Here is a 20,737-nt window from a genome sequence, read left to right as displayed (position 1 = left end):
CGAATATATTTAAAAATTACTGAATGATAATACAATTTTATAAAGTGATTAAATTATTTCTAATAGTATACCTCGCATAACGTTTGAATTGCGCATTTAGTGAAATATTTTATGGGCAATTGCATTTCGTATTTAAATTTATTTATATACTTCTACCTTTATGGAACAAAATGTTCATTGCATGCTTGCCATGATAAAAGAACTTTCTAATAAATTCTACGACTTATCAAACTCGTGTAATTCTTCAAAATAATGTCTTCCAAACTTTCGGAAACGAAAATTTGAATAAACATCCACAGTCTTGATAAATTTTCTGATTCTCAGTTACCTGATGCTTTCTTATTTTCAGCGATAATATTGCTGCTCCCTAGTCAAGAGATATCTGGTATCTCATTTCGGCTGTTCTTATCTTCAGATTTCTCAGAACATGTGTCGTTTAGTTGCATAATCGCGTCACGTACGTGAATTAAATCGGAGGACTATTTTAGACGTAATATTTTAATCAGTAATCTTACATGATAACAATTCAAGTGCATATTAAAAATTCCGTTACATTAAACAATATCTTTGTTTGCCAAATTTGAAAGATTTTAAGACAATAATATTACGAAGAGTTTTAAACAATAATAGCATAAACATCTTAAAATAATAATAGCAAGATGATTCTCAGACAATAATAGCGCGAATATTTTAAAATCCCAATGGAGAGACAAAGATGAAATATGCTGAGAAGTAAGATCACAGCCAGAGATTGTTCGGCAACGATTCCTGGATTATTTCCACGCGATTTGTAGTTCGGTCTATTTATTTGGATTTCACAGTGGCTCGTATTGTGTGTAGTTCATACTGAATCGGCGAGTTAAAAGCATTACTACGTTGATCATTCCGTAACCCATTCTCCCAACATGAAACATGCCGTGGCACTTTATCACCGATGTATTTACACGGTAAGTAATTGCTCGAACATACCTACGAAATAATTACCGATGATACCTAATTATTTTTAAATATGATACGTGCATCAACTGCGACGACTACTGGCTACCTTATCATCATTCGACACAATCATTTTGCAATGCGTATGAGTCAATATTGAAACAGGAAATTGCCTTCCAAGATTATGTATTCATATTTTCTTGAGTAGAAATGAGTTTACAAACGTTTATCGTATAAAATTACAAATGTTATTTCGTTGAATTATCAATGGTTAACTTGAATGAAATTTATTGTTTCAAAGGGAAAAAGAATCAACGTTTAATATAGTAGAATATGAAATTCGCACCCATTGTATTTTGAAGCTGTGCTATTCAGAACTCTGTTTGCATTATAACGCCTTTATTTGCTCGCGTTCCTTTATATAATTTCATTTATATAATTTCTGTAAACTATCTTTAGGTGTAATTATTTCAGCAACAACATACTATTCTAATTTATATTTAAAACGCGAGAATCTAGAATTAAGAATAGACTGCGCAATTCTAAATCGAATCAAAATATCTATCTTCTTTTAATGATTTTAATAAGTTGTACACAATATAAAAGTATTTAAAAATTTTTTTAAAAACTTTTATTATTTTGTACTTGATCTAGTCATTTTTGTCAAAAATGTATAAAATCTGCAATCTTCTGATAAGTTTCTCTAGATAAGTAAAAACTAACTTACTAGCAAATCATCTGTTTTATATACTTTAATAGTAGCTTGAACTTCAATTATAACTCAAATAAAGGTACAGATATTACATTTTCTTTCTCCAGAATGACTACTAGAAATTGGATATATCCACAGGGAAGTCTAAGGAGGTTCTGCGCATTCGACGTGATACATATCTAGCAAACGATAGAGTAGGATTATTGTTATCTATTGCAAACGCTATACCTATCTCTAAAAATTATTGACTACTGTGTAGAGCTTTGTGCACACTATTTATTGAACGCTTAGCTTAACTTCGAAATACGAAGACATTCTTAGAGAAGTGCCGCTAAATCATCTACTCATAAACTAAGTTATTTAAAACGGAGTGGTTTTCTTAAAAATGTTAGGACTTAGAGATTGTGCATAAGCAATTTTACATCCCCAGTTATTCTTCTTTAGATTTTTGGAACCTGCTTCCTTTAGAATATGTCGCAATACAACACCTAGCAATAAGTTTTATTATGAAACTGGTTTAATATAATATAAAAACAAAAAAGCAATTATAACATTTGTTTATTCTACACTAAAAATAATGGACAAATAATATAATTCTTCAAAATAAATTTATAATTTATCTAATGAAGAAATGGACAATAATTTATTTAGAAATTATTTGGAGTTATTATTTAATACGTCCATATATTTTACATTTTATTAATTTCTTATATATTGAACAAGTACATGAAACTTACTTGAAATATGAATTTGTGTTAATGAATGTTTATATGAAATATTGCTTTATAGAAACAATTGACTAAGACGTTTCTCAATTATTTCTCGGTTGAATTTGCATTAAAAATTTTGTATACAGTAATAAAAATTGCAATTTTTTACATAATAATCGAAATTTCACGTAATAATTAAAGTTGAAAATTTATAATTCCAAGAAACGTAATTAAATGTCGATATTTGAAATAAAATGATTATAACACAGTAAACATCCAATTGAAACGAGCGTTGAAAGAGTTAATGAGAACTGATGAGAATAATTAACTAAATTTTCAAAATATATTTTTGAAATATGTATATATTACTAATGTACAGCATCAACTACAAATTTGAATTTCGAAAAGTATGTGAGGAACAAAACAATAAAAGTTTAATGAACGGTTTTCTGGTGCTTTGGTTGTTCATGCTACCTTAGTACTGGAAACGATCACAAGATGGCGTAACTTTCTCGCATGTACGAATGACTGTATAATCTATATAAAGATGGTGCAACTATGCCTCTTCCATCCTTGTCTTTGGGGAGCAAAGTATTCAATGATCGTATAGTGAGGGTGCTGTTGCTGAAACCAATTACAAATAAATAACTGCATCCATATTTTTTGTGTGATGCAATTTTTGGAAGCCTCTTTACCTTATAAGAGGCTTAAAATAGAGGCGATTGCAACATTCTTCCTCATTATACAACAAGAATTACTGAATTTGTATAAAAAAAAACTTGAACACTTTAAGTAAATCTTTATGAAATGTATTATGTTACACATATGATTATTTAAGTTTTTATCAACTTTGTTAAGTCCATACAAATTTTAATACATCCTAAAATTATTTCGAATAGTACAATATAGTAATTTTAGTTACACCTCTTATATCTGTTCTAATTGAACTCTAATCTGAGTAAGAAACAACCTGTTGATCTTTTACGCTTCCATTAGTTATAGGGAAATTTAATTCCAAAGGTACTCCTGCTATTATGAAATATATTAACTATTTCTGAGGTATACTTGTAACATTTACTTTACTTTTCATTTGTTATTTAAAATATATGACATGTGGAGATGCCTGATTAATTACAGGAAATACTATAACGTAGCTCCCTTTTATTTTTGACATCACATAGGCGTTCTTCTATAGTCTGTTATTGGTACAGTATATGGAACAATACTTATCATTACTATGTTTGCTAAATTTTACAAATATCGATATTTTTCTTTCTATTGGATAAATACCTTAAGATGAATGGCATTCAATCTCCAATATTCAAGAAAAAATAAGAACTTTGCAACGAAAAACGTTAATAGCGACCATAGAACATTCTGTAAGAATTAATAAAGACATTGCTCGATGTGGAGATTTCCAAATAATCTCATATAACTCCATATCCCAAACGTGTTATACAATACGTAAAAATGAAAATATTTAACAAATAAGAATAAATTATGATGATTTTAAAGCAGTTCGTGACTAATGAGCCACCCTGTACGTAGTACGATGATAGAATAAGTGAAGTGACAAACTGACATTAATACAGTGTAGCCTTGTGTATCTACATTAACTTGCAAGGTAGCGAAGTGTGCGTGTTGCGAGTACTATAGTGTCGAGGGCGGGGCTTCGGAAAACTAATCCAAGATAGAAAGGTATGGGAGGCAAAAATGTGGGAACATTTGTTAATCTTTTTCTTTATTTGAGATTCAACAAGTTTGTGTTATCTTTCGCTCTAAGTACATTAAGAGAAATTTCCGATAAACCACAAAATAACACTCAAACACACATACAGTAATGTAAAAGATTTGAAAGCATGTAGAAAAATAAGAAATTTATTTTGCATTTAACAATACGAATAAAAAAAACTAATAAGTAGTAAATATATTACGATCAATCCTATTTACCAAATGAAGATTTACACATTTCTCATAATTTTCAGGATTTAAAGAAAATGAATTATATTACTTCCCAATTTCTTTTAATGATTTTAATAATATTCGCAATGATACAATTTTTTTTAAAATTTGCAAATAATCCATGTCTGTAACCCATATTTTTTTATGTAATCCATATTCTTTTACTGATATTAACACAAGTATTACTAACAATAACAAATTCTGATAGTGTGGGGAAACTTAACAATGTCGATTTTGCAAAAATTAGTACTGTTTGAGAACTTTGAATCTCGAAATAACTAGAAACAATTTTATAAAAAAAAAACAAATAAACTTGACCTTGTTAGCCTCATCCAGTATTAATCTGCAGCAGTGAAAAGTGGAATAGTAAACCTACTCGATGTCAGCCACTAACTTCAAACGCAAACGCAATGTACTGAAAATAATTCAAGTTAAACCTTGAAGATCATTTTTCTGCATTAATAAAAAAAAAAATCTTATCACTTCTCGTTGACACTTCTCTTTATTTGCAAACATTCATAATCGTGTTGCTTTTTATCGATTGTACGTATTTGTTCGATTCATTGTCACTAAGCGGCACAATTGACTGTCAGTTGGTACAACAGTTCGTTGATAAGCCTTTCTTTGAGCTATTTCTTAAGAACTGTTTTTATTTATTTTTTGAACTCTATTGCAATATGTAATTGGTATAGATATGTAATTTTACACAGAAATGAGTTGTACTAAATCCGAATAAAATTTTCGGGATAAATACAAATAGCTAATAATCGTAAATTTTCATTCTTTATATATAACTATTAATGGAAATAAAGTTCTTCATAACTATTTCAAGAATCGACAACAATTAAATTGTATTTAATAAAAGTTTTAAATATATCGTCATTAGTTGATGTCAAGAAAATGTAAGTAATTACGAAATGTAATCCAATTATAATTTTTGTATATGCACACATATTTCTTAATAAAAAATCATCCATTTAATTATATTTCGACACTGTAATTACTAATAGAGTTTTAATTTTAAGTAAACTTTTATAAATTCAAAAAATGTGAAGCAATAATAGTAAAAACAATGCATGTCAGTAAATTAATAATTATTAATTGAGAATCTTAATGTTCTTACTTTTCTTCACATCTTTTTGTTACATCACTACTCCATAGATTTTATTGTTTAATCTCCGTAAATAGGTATCCCTATGTTATACATTTTTCCTAAGAGTGAATTATCATGGATTAGCTGCCTTACGTTAAGTAGCAAACCAGTACGTTAGCGAAAAAAAAAAGATAAAAAGGACCTTCACGAATGCAAATACTCCAAATGCATAAATTACACACTGCGCAAGTGCAGAGTGTATTTACGGTCACGATCGTTTGCGGTTCGTCTTTATGGAACATGCGACGATAAATCCATCGACACGAAGTGAGGTTAGCATTGGTCACTTATATGCTGAACTTCTTTAAACATTTATATATTGAACTTCATTTGCGAAGTGCTAGTTTGATATTCGAGAATGTTGTGACGTGGTAGATACGTTTAGGTCAATTCATGTTATTCTTGTAGACTCTTCAGTTAGGTTAGTGCACATGAACTTTGTGCTCATGAACTCATCACTTTGAGATTTAAAATTCCTATCACCGTAACGTATTATAATAAAAATAAGTATTTTTACGTATGCAGGTAAAGGTTTCTCATTTTTTATTTGTCTTTCAGTTAATGGAACTCAATACATTTAACGGAATGCGTTTAGAATCTTGCATTTACGTAATATAAAGGATAAGGTTCTATTCGAAATAGTTGATTTTGATGAAAATTATTTAATATCTCTTGAACATTTTTTTAAACTGCAAATGAAATAATAATAATAATATAGTATATTACATTAGATAATGATTTCTAGACTAATCATGTTTAAATAGTTAAGTAATTGTTAAGCATCACGACAGCTAAGTTGCAGTAGCAACAGTAAACATTAAGAACTTGTAACACAATTCTCAAGAATCTGTAGATGGAATTTTAATATACCCCAAAACAATGAAATCATAATTCTTTTGTAAGATCATCATAACGTGATTCAAAATCGACAACTTTTAAAGCAATTCCTCATGTTAACATCTATTAAACCAAAGGTATAAAATCTAAGGGTGGGCGAGTACCCGACATTTCGAGTTAGGGTAGTTTGCTCGAGTTCCGGTCTCGAACCAATTCGATTCGATCACACTCAACCTAAACCGAGGCTCGGGTAACCGAAATTTTCTAATAAAATCACGTAATAAAGGTCCCGACTTATAATTTTGTAACACCCTGTACATGTGTAATAATAGTCGTTTTGACGAACAGTATCTTATTGTTAGTAATAGCTTGCAAACCTACCCACCCGTGAATGCTTATATATTCGTGACATTGATTACAGCGATTCACAATCTCAATCACAGCGGGTATTATGCAAATTATGATCTATGGTGGAGACTATTACAACTCAATGCATTCTTTGTTCAATAATTGCGTGCATTATGCATATCTCAGTAAATAGGAAACGTTAATTGACATTTCTTCTGTAATGCTCCGGCATTAACCGACGTCATGCTTGTCATACCATAAATTCTAAAATAACAATACATTGTATCCGTGCACATTTTACAAATACGGGAAAACTTATATTTATTTTAATATTATTTTTACAATGAAAATCTTTTAATTACTGACGGTCACATCTCTTTAACGTAAAATAACGCATGAAAATGAGAATTTGCAAGCTAGCAATAACTATTTATAACGTATGTTATAAATATTCAACAAGAATAGATAAAGCTTGACAGTTGCATTATTTAAAAAAAACTCTTCTTATACATGACAAATGAAAATAGCTCTTTATTTTTGACGATTGAACTTTTTCTTAATAAGAAAGACAAGAAATATCTCCAGAAAATATTTCGACTATTATAAAATACGTACATTTCAATTTTTTGTTGTTAAACGAAAAAAATTTCCGTGGGAAAAGTTACTAGAGCAATACTTTATATTATATGACATTTTGATTTCAATATTATATTGTCAACGATATGCCTTCTTACAGTGTAATGAAGATATTAATTATGTATATTATTTTGTATTATATGTTATGAGTAGCATAATCTTGCAACGTGCAACAAAACTTTTTTAAACGACTGCTATGAGCGAAAGGGAAGTAAATTTTTAAGAAGAAGAAGATATTAACTTATTGTCATTGTAACAAGTCTCGTCAAACGAAACAACGTTTATTTAAACTATTTTTGTGTTATGATATTTAAGGAGTTATGAAACGATAATTATAATTGTAATAAAAAATGCTTCAAAGGTAAACATCAGAGAAACGAAGGAAAGACAAGAAAGAACGAAAAAATAGTAACAAATATATGGCTTTATTAAATGTTCAAAGTGAAGACCTTGAACGTACAAGCACTTTCTTCAATCGTAACACGTTTACTATAACGAAGCACTTTGATAATTAACGTCATCCTAACACGCTTCTCTAAAAGTAGAAATGTCATGTGTCACTCCCTAACATGGAAACACCTAAGATATAGTTCGTCACTGTTTACTTACGGAACAAGCATTTTAAATATTTTGCTAGAAAAAGGAAATTATTTACACAATTAAATTTTCTCCAAACATAATTTTTTAAATAAATCGCAAAATATTTGCCAAAATTGAAGTAATATATTTAACTGCATCAACTTATTCAGAAGAGCATCCAGAAAAACCCTGCGCAACTTAGGGGTTTAAAAACCAGCGTTCTATTCTTTCAAAAATTCGTTACCTTAGATTTGTATTAAATTCACGAAAATTGATTAGAAACATTAGCTGAAAGTTTTACGTGACAAAAAAATGCGTGGAACAAACTTAATAACAGACAAAAGCATCAGTCAGGTGGTTGACTCAATACCGATATCGATTGCAGTCCTACTGACGGTCACCCTTCAGTTTTATTCCCCTCCTGAAAAAATCGATACCTCGCTTTATTTATATCTCTTGTTCGGCGACAGAACGTTTAGCCAATGAAATCACAATAGATTTAAAAAGGAATTTACGATTGACGAAAATATTTGGCAGCTAGACAGTTCTACCACTCTCATTCTCTTTCCTTCGTCTGACGCCATCTTTGTCAATCTTGTTCCGTCTGCCAAGAGATTCTCTGCTGAGGAGCTAGACACTGTTGACATTCATGACCGCCTTATTACTTCGGCGTCGCTGATGTAAGACACGGGCGCCAAATTTTATACTTTGAAAACTGACCTGACTGTGCCACATGTTCCAAAATTAAAGATCATACTTCAGTAAAAGAACTCGGTTATGCCAGTTACGAAACGTTTTCATTGTAATTTAAGAGTCCGTAATGAATTCACATTTTATACCGGATATATTGTAATTATTCTTTCACTCTTACTATTAGCACCTGGATTCAAATCGGCGTGTCTGTAGTGCTGCAGCCTTATTTACTAGACGCAGAAAGAATTAATCAATTAGTAAATATTTAATTTCCAAATCAACCTAAATCCTTTGTTGGAACAGATGCAGATCTATTTCGAGCATCTGATGCAGGAAAACACTTTTACTCGATGATAAAGCATTACTACTACGGAAAGTATTCCATATGTTGTCTGTTGGCAATAATTTAGGTTTTAATATATTCTTATTGCAGTAGTGAGAACGTTATATTCTGTACTAAGTATTTAAAATAGTGATCTAATTATAAGATAACTACAAGGATAGCACAATTTTTTAAATTGTGTTGTTATTAGGCTGCAGATTTTTATGCGTTTATAACAAATGGGGATTCTTAAATTACAAGCGGCGTGTAACAAAAAAAGGTTACTGATTAAAATTGCACTTTAAGTTCAATTTTGATGAACCATTTCAATGTTTATTGTGTACATGGTGCGGACGAAAGCTATTTGATTTAATTTTTGATATTTATAAAAGATCTTTATACAATTTGTAATACAATAATTATTTTCATCTTGTCATTAACATTATATTCATATAATAATAATATAATATAAAATCATACAAACGATATGAAAATCTATTATGCTTTTCCATTTTAGCCAGCATTGCGAGGGATGATTTTCCACATGGACTTTATTAGTTGAAGAAAGCAACTTTTCCATATTTTAGTTTTTATGAAGTAAAGTATGAAAATGAGAATTTTCATAAAGAATTTACGATGCAGACATTATAACCCCATGACACAAAAACACTTTTTTTCAGTGCAACAAATATAAACTCAAATGGTCTACTATATCTATTTTTACGTTCATAAGGTTATTTACACCTACTGTCTGACATCGTTTTGATAGCAGGGCGTAGAGTACTCGGGCCAAGCATGGCCACATGCTGGTTAGAACACCTGAAACGCTATCGGAGAATAACAATTCTCTCACATGGCTCACATAGATAGAAGCTATCGCTCTAATTAATGAAAGAGCTCGTTGACGATATAAGCCACTTATAGTTACCCTATCGTCACTGAGAAGAATATTTTTAAAGTAATCGTGGCCACAAATATAGATAGTTTACTATATACAAATTAATATATGAAAAATAGTGCAAAGATAAATACAACAAGTATGAAAGTACACAACTTTGTTCATCCGAATCAATCCATGGTCGACAGCGATTATAAGAATTCACGGATAACCATGTATCAGTTCAATATTTCTTATGCTGGATAAATTAACAAAACCAATACGTTTACGTTGATTTTAAATCTAGAATTCATAATTACACAATATATTTAATACTGAAATGGAAAATAATGAATTCTAAATAATGCTAAAGATTATCTAGACAGCGGATCTTAACCAGATAATGTAATTAAATCATGGTAAACCTTTCTAAGATGAATAGATGAACTGAAAAGCAAAACGTCAAGGAAACATCCGAATACGTTGCCATGAATAGAGTCTAGCAGTGATAAAAAATAACTATTTCGAAATGCTTGTAGGAGGGAAGTTAGCTGAAGCATACAAACGCACTACACATAATTCGAGGAAATACAACGCAGTCAGCTGTTCCGTGTGACCTCGTAACCAATTCCTGCCTAAAAGTGTATATGGTTCGCGACAAGGCCTCATTCGGCTTTGAACCATCCATAAACCTCCCGAGAAAAAACACTGTCGACCTCTCTGACTCGACTGAAACGCTGTTGACGACGAACAGCGTTGTTTAGTTTTGTATTATTATTCTATTGCTGCCTCATTATGATTCCAGATGCACCGTCTACTAGAATCGTAGATCGCTCCAAAACACACATCACGTTCACGCGCAGTTGAAATGTCTAGGCCAACGACCCATTTAGTCGTCTCGCCGATAGACAATATGCATAAGTTATTTTCCGTCCTGAAGTCATAGCTCCAATTTTAAGGAATCCACTGCAAAATGGAATCTAACCAGTCAACTGTGGATCTTTATGTGATTGTGGCATTTCTTCATTCTTCAATCAATAGAAGACGTGCTTATTAGCAAATATTAATGACCAGAATACAGATTATATATGTTTGTAACAAAAATGACTAGGTCATAAATAAAACTATAATGATTTTTTATTACATACAATTTATTAAACTTGTCTAAGTTGGTAAAGTGAATTCGTTTCTCGTCATGGTTTTCTTGAAAGGATCTATGGAAAGTGAGATTTTCATAAAAATCTGCTGTGTACTGATAATATGTGTACTAAATTGCGGGATTCCATGCAATTGTCTGAACTGATAGTTGTCTAAACTAATTATAAGAAGCTGCAAACATTAGAGAGACATTCTTCAATTCTTCTAAGGTCAATTAAATATAGTAATCTCCCGATTATGATCTGGACTGAATAATTCTCATTACTCAAATATTATTAATATTAATTACTTGTCCTAGTAACTTAATAGTAACATAATATTTGAGTAATGAGAATTATTCAGACCAGATCATAATCGAGAGATTACGGTATTTAATTGATGAGCCTAGTAACTCATAATTATGCTTTAATGGAGACGTGTATAATGATTTAGGAGTATTCAACGTATGCAACAAAAGTGAAAAGATCGTAATACAGGATTTACGGGTGAGTTGTCTAGATCGAACCTAACACTAACGAAAACATTGCTCAGTTCATCGTAATGTTTCCAGCAGCTGCACTTATATGCAGTATGAAGTGAAAGTGGGACGTGTTAGAACAGCGAGATTGTTATTTAGCCTGCAGAATTTCTTTCTGTAAATGTTTTATATCAATTACATAACAAAAAATCTTCTTGAATACAATATTAGTAAACCGATGATCCAAATTAAGAAGATGGTTCGTCTTAAATTGACCGAGGCCACTACTTCAATTTTTTAAGTACATTTAAAATAAATTAAATGATTATTTAATTTAACATAAATTCACATAAATCTTGTTTTCGTCAAGATTCAAAAATGCAAATCCTTTGGCATTTTTCCTTTGCATTCGTCTGCAGCTTTCAATTGTTTTTTGTTTTCCATGCCAGAAAATTCGTTGGTCTAATAATGTCACACTATGCAAGAAAAACAAAACAAATTACATGTACGTGAGCGGGGTATTTTCAACTAAGTTTTTACTAAAAAATATTATATCACCCTTTCAATAACCATAAATTATACAGAACAAATTATTCTCAACAATTACGATTAAAAATTGACAGCATCGAATGCATTCCATCGGAAAATACCAAACGAAATAGTTTCACACGTATCAATTCGAACAGTGACGCCCGACAGAAGGTTAATTGTGTTTGTACGGGTGTCAATGGCCGACAGATCTAACAACTACGACAATTCCCCGGTAGTAGAGATCAAGCGTCGCCATTCATGAACTTTAACTGTTAACACTCTGACCCCAGGGGTTCATCTACATACCGCATATAAGTATTATTATTCAACTATCTAGTTTCTCACAATCAATAAAAATTTTGCCATATTTGCTTAAATACATTCAGGGTTTTGTGACAATTTATAACGAAAATATTCGGACAGCTTTTGAATCGCGATGTCTTTTTTACTTCCTTCTTTGCAACAAACTAGAATGAAGTAGAAAGTGATTTGCGTTCTTAGGTAAATCTACTAGGATGAAAATAATACAATAGTATTTTCATTATCGATGTTTTATACTTCTCCTGTTCAAGTTTGTCACAAATATATTAAAACCGCGGTCTGTTTTTCACACTTGATCCTGATCCTGTATTAGACAATAGAACATAAGGAAGATGCGAAGCATGCAAAACACACAACCAATGGACGGTAATACATAAGTGCTTTATTTATGGCCCTGGTCATAAATCAGTTCACCTCTAGCCAACTAATACCATAAAGTGTATATTCAACAAATCGCGTGACAGTAGAGAAAAAGCATAAGCCCCATCGTCTTTTACGCTGTGCAAGACTTTTCAACAGCGGGGCTACTACCCAATAGCGTCGAATGGGAACTCAACTAATTTAGACAGTGTTTCTTATCCTAACCTTCCTCCTATCTAGGTCTACTCCTATTGACGCCTTCTACTTGCCCCAGACTCAGCCAAACTATCCGCTGTTGGTTAGAGATCTGGTAAGACAATCTCCACCGCACGGCTAAAATAAACAATTCTGTGGCAACGTGCGCTAGTGTTGGCGAATCTACAACGTCTCTGCGCCCGTAGTCCTATAACTAATCTACACGGTGGACCACCAAAACTGCGTAGCTTATGCTATTCCGTCGACAATGGATCGTCTCAGTAAAAATCGAACTCAAAACTCTATCGAGACTTTTTTTGAAGTTTTCAAGATCATCTTCGAATTTTTCAGGTAAATAAGTCATTTTTTTATATTTACTAGTTCAGTAAAGAAAATATGTTGCGTGTCGTAACAGCTTCCAATTTCATTAACACTATTTTTACCGACATTTTCTATTATACAATTTACCGAATTCATTTTGTGACGACTATAGCAAAGTCGAGAAAAATGATTAAAGATTAAAAATGATTAAAGGATGTCCTCCAACCCCTTTCGTAAAAATAATATTAAACAAAAGTCATTAAAAGACGTCTTTTGATACTTTCGGTAGGACTAGTGTTAAAACGGGCGAATTGAAGCACTTGAAATGATCACAAAAACTCCAAGAGAGACAAGTTGAAAAATTGATTCTGATCCTCTTGAGGCTCCTTTTAAACTGCTTAAAAACGTAAAATTATATATTGTAATAAGAAATTTATTTAAAACTATATAAAATAAAATGTATAAACCTACGCTAAATCACGTTTTGTGGTTCACCATGTATGTAAAGTGCCCCATTTACATCGGGCACCTTAAATATTTCGCTGATTAGTGACAATTAAATTCCGGAGTTTTAAGCGAATCCCAATTTTCATAAAACACTGCATGGAAAGATAAAGAACAAATTCTATTTGCTAATCAAAAAATGTCTAATGGTAAAAGTAAGATAACTACATCGTCGATGGTTGTTAATGTGCACGTCTTCAAGTAATTTAAAAATGTGTTAGTGCCATAAATGTATAAAGATAAGCAGTCTACTGATAATAAACAAGAATGTTATAAGAAAACATGGGTTAGATATAAAGAGGCAAACTTTGGGATGAGCAAACATTCTTTCCAAGGTAAAATGTTTGAAGGTTCAAGGTTATCGCGGTTGTTCTTTGAATGAGATAGTAAATATGGCCACATTACAACCTAGGGTCAGACGGATCCAGTGACCTATAATATAGTTATTATCGTGTGTCTATAAATAGCAAAAATAACGTTAGAATTGCTAACGTTACGTAGAGAAACAATAAAAATGTTCAGACAATTGTTTGTTTGTCATCTATTTTAAGCACTTGTTAGAACAAAATTTCTGTACTAATTTCTTTTATTGCAATTTTTCTTTTACGCAATTAGCCTTTAAACTTAATCATACCTTCCTAGAAAACATTAATGTAACATTTTTGTTGTCAATAATAAACAAGATATTTCAGGTGTTCCATTTGAACAGGTCACACTATATATACAATGTACGTGAAACGCATAAAGCAAAGCTATTGTTAGTGTTGCACTATATCATTGTACTGAATACTGTTCCACATGTTGGCGTAAAAAAGACAACCGTAAATAATTAGGATTTGCTTTGTAAAACCTATAGATTCGACTACATTAATATATCACTGATTGTAAACAAACTGATTATATTGCAATTCTGTTAAAGATATAAAACATCTAATTCGAAAATACTTCCTGTTAGATATTCATTTGTGTTATATTTGTTCATACAATTTCGACGATAATTCTTGCTGCAGATTTATCAGTAACTCCATTAAATCTCCTCGAAACTAAATGAAATATCAATAGTAGAAAATATGTGTGTCGATGTAATATCTTGTAAGGTGCAGCCTTCGCGAATTACTAGTTTGCGCGAAAACGCATACGACGAAATAACGGTAAACGATTCGATGCACGTTTCTCTGGTTTCAAAAACCACAGAGCGATAATGCCACTTCGATATCACGGGCTAGAACAGTTTCGCGGTAGGCTCTCTAACTTTCATTCGCGATTAATTCGAGCGATGTTACATTGATCCTAAAGCTAGTCAATTATAATATTCAATCTTCCATTTCATTGTTCCTTCCGATCTTCTTGAACCCTTACAATTATTCATTACGATTTCAAATTTTTTCCAATAAAAATCTTTTCGATTCTGTAATATCTTTCAATTCTATTTCTCGATGATCATGTTAAAGTTTCATGTATTCGTACAAAATACAATAAAACACAATTGTATCAAATGACTTGAATTTATTTTAGATGATAGGAGCTGACTACGAGACAATTACTAAAATGATTTTCATAGTTTTGCTATTATTTGGAGTGACAAAATATCTCCCATTTGTATCGATTAAAAAATGTATTTTAATCATTGTCTAAGTAGATTAGTTCCTCTATCATCTGGGGAAAATTCAAGGTATTTGAAACAATTTTTAAAAAGTTACTATGTTTTTAAAGTTTAATATAATAACTTTAATTAAAGCAGTTAAAATCCAGTGATAAATATTGCCCAATATCAAGTATAGTAACGTTACTGTAAAAGCATTAGGTTAATGATAAAGTAAGATAAGACTTCGGATTGCAACCAGAAAAAAAATCCCTTGCAACTTATCGAAAAGGTTACATTTGCTAGCCGAACTGCTATGTACGTAATAAGCAACGCAGAAGGCATAAACGAGTGCTAGCGATATAGAGGGTGTGTCCAGACACGTTTGTTTAACACACAACTATCGAATACTTGAATAAAATGAGTTTCACTGTGAATTTGTTTGAATAATAAAGCGACACATTCTCAAATTTCTTGGAACACTTGAGAATTTACAATCATGCATACAGTGAAACAAATATGTATATGTTATAACTGCGTAAAGTGGTGCCAAACGTAATTCCACAGTGTTGAGCATCAACAATCCAAGCACTGATCTATATTGACCTTTTGCAGACATAAATATTTAAAAACAATACGCCGATAACTCTACAACAGCTTGGTTTATTTTGAAGTTTTCCCTGGACTTTCTTAAACATTTTTAATATCAAGAAAATTTCGCTGTTCTATTTTTAGATTTTTAGAGGAATTATACCCGAAATAAAATTAATATTAAAATTGCAGCAAAATTATAAATCGAAATTTATATTTAAAAAAAACGACGAATTGTTTATTAACGTGGTAAACATTTGGAGTTTCCCCAATAGAGTACACCACGCGATATAAAAAGTAATTAATTACCAGTTACGATTAATAATAAAGCAGCGGAAAGCCCTTACGACTACTTGGTTCCATCACCTAATTTAATAGTATTCCTCTATAGTCTAGCTACACGCAACAAGGGTATTGCTTCAGAGGTTGCTCAAGTTTCCTAAAAGGTCATCAAGTTTTGCCGACAATACACAGTGCACACAAACGAATCAGTTATTATCAGGTTACTTCTGAAGTTTCCTACATAAGTATAATTTGTAACAAAAAGACAAGTATTCAATTTCTTAAGAATTCATTAATTATGGGCTTGGAACAATTAAATATAATAAAGTAATTAGTGCAATTAAAGATGATAATATCGATAAATTGAGACATGTATTGGACAAGAAAGTAAAATTATCTTATCCTCTGGAATCAATAAAAAGAATGCAAGAGCACTTAAATTAAATTACTTATAGTGATTACACAAATATGATGAATTGTTACGATTCTTGTCGGTGATCATCTCGGAATAATGCGTTCTCATTAGTGAACGACTATGTTATCTGAATCACTGGAAACATTAAGAAATGTTAACCCTTCTTCATAATTTACTATATTGCGTCATCTGATTCTTATTCCACATTCACCAACGTAAGTATGTAGTTCATCTACTCCATCTATAAACGATAGTGAACATACACAGCAACATTCATTGCATCACTCGAATATTCAACATCTAAACCTTTATGTCACTCAATTTTAGCGCCGAAGAAATATTATTTCGCTTCATTCCTTTCTACAAAAATAAGTCACACTTCTGTACGATTAAAAAATTTCATTACAGTATTGCAAAATTCTATTACGATCCGAGAGATATGAGCATTACTCCAAAAACTATTCAAGCTTGTTGATCGAACAAAATTATTATCATCTGCGCTGGCTGGCATAAAATGTTCAACGTTTCTCTTAATTGGATAAGAGTTTATTTAAACGGCCGAAAATTATTTAAATCAGTCCGCTTGTTTACTTAATTATCTGATAAAAAATATAGAGTATTCAGTGGCAATATAATCGAAACGGGGGTGGTAGATAAAGAAAACCCAAGTCGAAAGTACAACATTGAATTTTCTAAACGTGTTCCCGGGAAAATTCAATCTCGATATTCACTGGATGCACTTTTACTAAAAAACAATTCAAAATATCAAAGGTCTTATCAGCGAAAAACGGAAACTTCGCAAAGAATCTTTTCCGGGCTTTAAACTGATTAATGAGTTACTTTCATGGAAATTCACTTTTGTATCGGCTAAACGAACCACCCTGTATACAGATCACCGCTTAGATCAAGTCGGAATCAAACACCCAACCAATCGAGCAAGTATGAAAATCTTGGAGGCTCGAGCACATTTATGAGTCGACTTCGGGCTGATGCAGTGAATATTTTGATCGGTACGTGCTTGTTGACTTACCGGACTGGAGCAGCGGCGAAACAATTGATGAATCATTTGGCGTGTTCGATAGTGTGCACCGAGTATGATTGTGAAACTTTCACCAATGAACTCGCGAATGACTAGAAAATTAAGAAAACAGAGAGGCAAACGATAGCGACCGGTCGAAAGACGGCAAGGAACTGGCCAGTGGCCGCGACCCCACCATTGCGGTACATCGTCGCTGAGGACGCCAACGAATGTAAACATCGCCACAGCTGATCATTCTGACCTACAGGGTGGTCTGCTAGAAACAAGCCGTCTTAATATTATCTTGTGTAATCAATTCACTAGTATCTCTTAACGCGAAAATTAAGTGAAATCGAAAATGGCCAGCGTTATTTTCTTCTATTGGTAACCGGTTCTCATTTTAGGAAAAGCCTTAGATACTTTTATACTCGAAGCTATTTTAAATTAAAAACTAACTTTTTGGATATTTACATTTTGAACAACTCCTTAAATGCATTCCAATTTAATAATGTAAAACTTACTTTGAAGAATGTAGCAAATTTTAATGATATTATAATGGTATTTTAATGATGTTTTAATGTTGTTATTCTTCAAAGTAATTTTCTGTATTCTCCCCAGTATAACTGGGATCGTGAGACGTCAAACATTCTATTGTTATTTTAGTTTGTAGTAAAAGCTTAATTTGTCATATTTTTGTTATATTATACGCTAGATTAGAATAAAATGTATTCGTGCTCTAAATTGGCGTTTTTGGACAAATTATTAATATTTATCCCTTTGAACTCGAACATAAACGCTACGGATAATTCGTGTCAAAGTGACATTTCTTTTTAATTATTATTATTATGTAAAATACATAAATAAAAACACAAAATCTGCTATTTATTAATTCGTATAAAATTTCGTGACAGTATAATCATTTTTATTTCAATTCAACATTATAGCAAAATTTGCTCCGAATTGCTGGTAGATACATAAAAAAATCTTCAAATGCAAAGATATAAACTGCTTCATAAAACAGAAGTATCCATCAAAGTGACCGGTCATTAATTTTTTAATTTACAATTATTCAGATTGTAAAGATAGTACAGATAAACTCGTTCAAGATCAGAATAATTATCTTGTTGTTACTTCAATAAACTAATATAAAACATTTCCTTTTAGTGCTTCGTAAATCTAATGTTAATTGTTGTATATTTACTTGTTGCATGTAATACTGCTGGCGTTTCAATTACGATGACACTAAATGTGTACAAACATGAGTACGATCTGCGGATAATAGAAACATCAAATGTTTGGGTACTGTGCAAAATTCTTTTTTTCTGTAGTTTCCCCATTGATATAGTTGCATTTTTAAAATACTGTCAATAAAGCGGAACGTATGAGGATAATGTGATTTGTCAATAGATATTGACAGTACATATTGTCAATATATTGAGAACAATGTTGAGAACTTTGTTACATTGGGAATATTATTGATCATCAAAGACCATCCTAATGTATTAAAATCAAATCAACCAAATCACTTGAAGCTCCACAGATGTAAGTTCAGCATATTTGCTGTTATCGTATGTAACTAAATTAAGTTTTTGTTTGCAAACTCTGAGTTTTGCAACACGGAGAACCAGGAACCATAACTATTATAATCAATCTAAAAAGAATCATTCTATAACAATTACTATGTTGACTCAAATGTTTTTAGTTACGCGTAATACATAGTTATATTTGACTAAAGTTGTTCTTTGTTCATAATTATTAATGATGACGGAAAATTTGTTTAAAATCGGTTGCCAATATCTGTCAATCACGAAAAAATTTATTTCTGTTGCTTATAACATTTATCGGAAACGAATACTCTATTTCAAACGCTTGTAACAGTTACAGGTGACAGATATAATTTATTTCGGTCACATATTACAGAGCATGTTTGATAAATAGTTATCAATACTGTAAGGAGTAAAAATGTCATGGGAACATAATATATGCGAAAATGCGTTGTAGAAGCCACATTTGGTAAATACCTGCACATAAACCATAAATAAACGATTTTTCAAAGGGACAATTTGTTTTTAGGGAACAGATATTATAATTGTAATCGTAATCTAGCGTATTAGCTATTATTTAAAGAATTAACTGTAAAGAAAAAACAATCATATTTCTACTTGTATTGATTTAATTCTCAGCTATCGTTGCGAGATAAAATAAATGTGTTTAAAGACGTATTCGCATATATTGGAACACCTGTTCATTTCAAAAAGAGATAATATTTCATACACGTTACTTATACTTTGTTAGTGTATGTTATTGTTATTAATCCGGATTTTTATGCTAAATTAAATCCGTATTTATTTAACACGGTAAATGCCAAAAACCAAGACTACCTGACCAAAAACTCCCACAAAATCCAAGTAATTTAATTCATAAGCTCGTTTGCATTCTGAACATCCTAATAAAAGTCAGTTTGTTTGAATATATATTGCAATCAAAAATAATAATGAGTACTTTATACATGTACATATACACTGACAATGGAAGATTTACTGAAAGATCTCAACTGCGCCGCTTAATTTAGAGCAGCTGTTCTTAAATATACATACATACTAGCGTCGGAATGTAAGTATGCTCAATTGAACAATATAATTTTTTTGAGGTTACTTCAAAGGACTTGAATTTTTTTAAGATGTTATTCCGACTAGTTTTCTATGGAATAGATATACAAAAAGTTTCTTAGATTGCGATTGACTGGGATTATAAAAAGGATTTAAAAACCTTGTCTCACCCCATACAAAAAAGAGTTCTACATGCATGGGTGGCGTGGATGCACCCTGGGGTGCCTAAGACGATATTATTCTTCATTTCGGGCGCTAAGGCAATACTCGAACGGTTGGAGCCAGAGACCATTTGCAGAACTTAGGCTAAACCACAGTAATATGTAGGATTTTGAGAAACCCGCAAAAGATCATTGTCGTGCGACTTTCCATAACGCGACAATACGTCTTGTAATTAACCGCGCGTACAAACGAAAGTTACATGCCGGCCCTATTCTGTTGACATATTATGTAGGCCCTAGGGGGACGAATTGTTGGGAACAGTGAATCACCCAGTGATCGTTTAATATTCCTCGTGAGCTGGCTTGGATAACGAATACGCAAAAACGAAAAACCACGTTTTGTTCTATCATTTGCGAGCGTTAAGATGCTTTCCATCTTATGCTATTTTCCCCATTTTCAGGGATCA

At 31.6% G+C, this 20,737-nt stretch overlaps 1 long non-coding RNA gene and 1 other non-coding gene across 2 annotated transcripts; both read left to right on the top strand.

Annotated features, from left to right (window-relative positions):
• Positions 1 to 2,924: 2,924 nt before the first annotated feature.
• LOC144475459 (U4atac minor spliceosomal RNA) lies at positions 2,925 to 3,045 on the top strand. Its single transcript, XR_013494875.1, has one exon. It is a non-coding gene; the product is annotated as a U4atac minor spliceosomal RNA (small nuclear RNA).
• Positions 3,046 to 5,553: 2,508 nt separating this feature from the next.
• On the top strand, positions 5,554 to 10,905 carry LOC144474869 (uncharacterized). The gene is made up of 2 exons (XR_013494791.1): positions 5,554 to 5,745; positions 10,571 to 10,905. It is a non-coding gene; the product is annotated as an uncharacterized LOC144474869 (long non-coding RNA).
• The last annotated feature ends 9,832 nt before the right edge of the window (positions 10,906 to 20,737 follow it).

The sequence above is a fragment of the Augochlora pura genome, chromosome 9, assembly GCF_028453695.1.
Source record: "Augochlora pura isolate Apur16 chromosome 9, APUR_v2.2.1, whole genome shotgun sequence".
In the NCBI taxonomy this organism is placed as follows: Eukaryota; Metazoa; Arthropoda; class Insecta; order Hymenoptera; family Halictidae; genus Augochlora; species Augochlora pura.
Note: the sequence above shows the minus strand (reverse complement) of the source record. Positions and strands in the feature narration are given on the sequence as shown.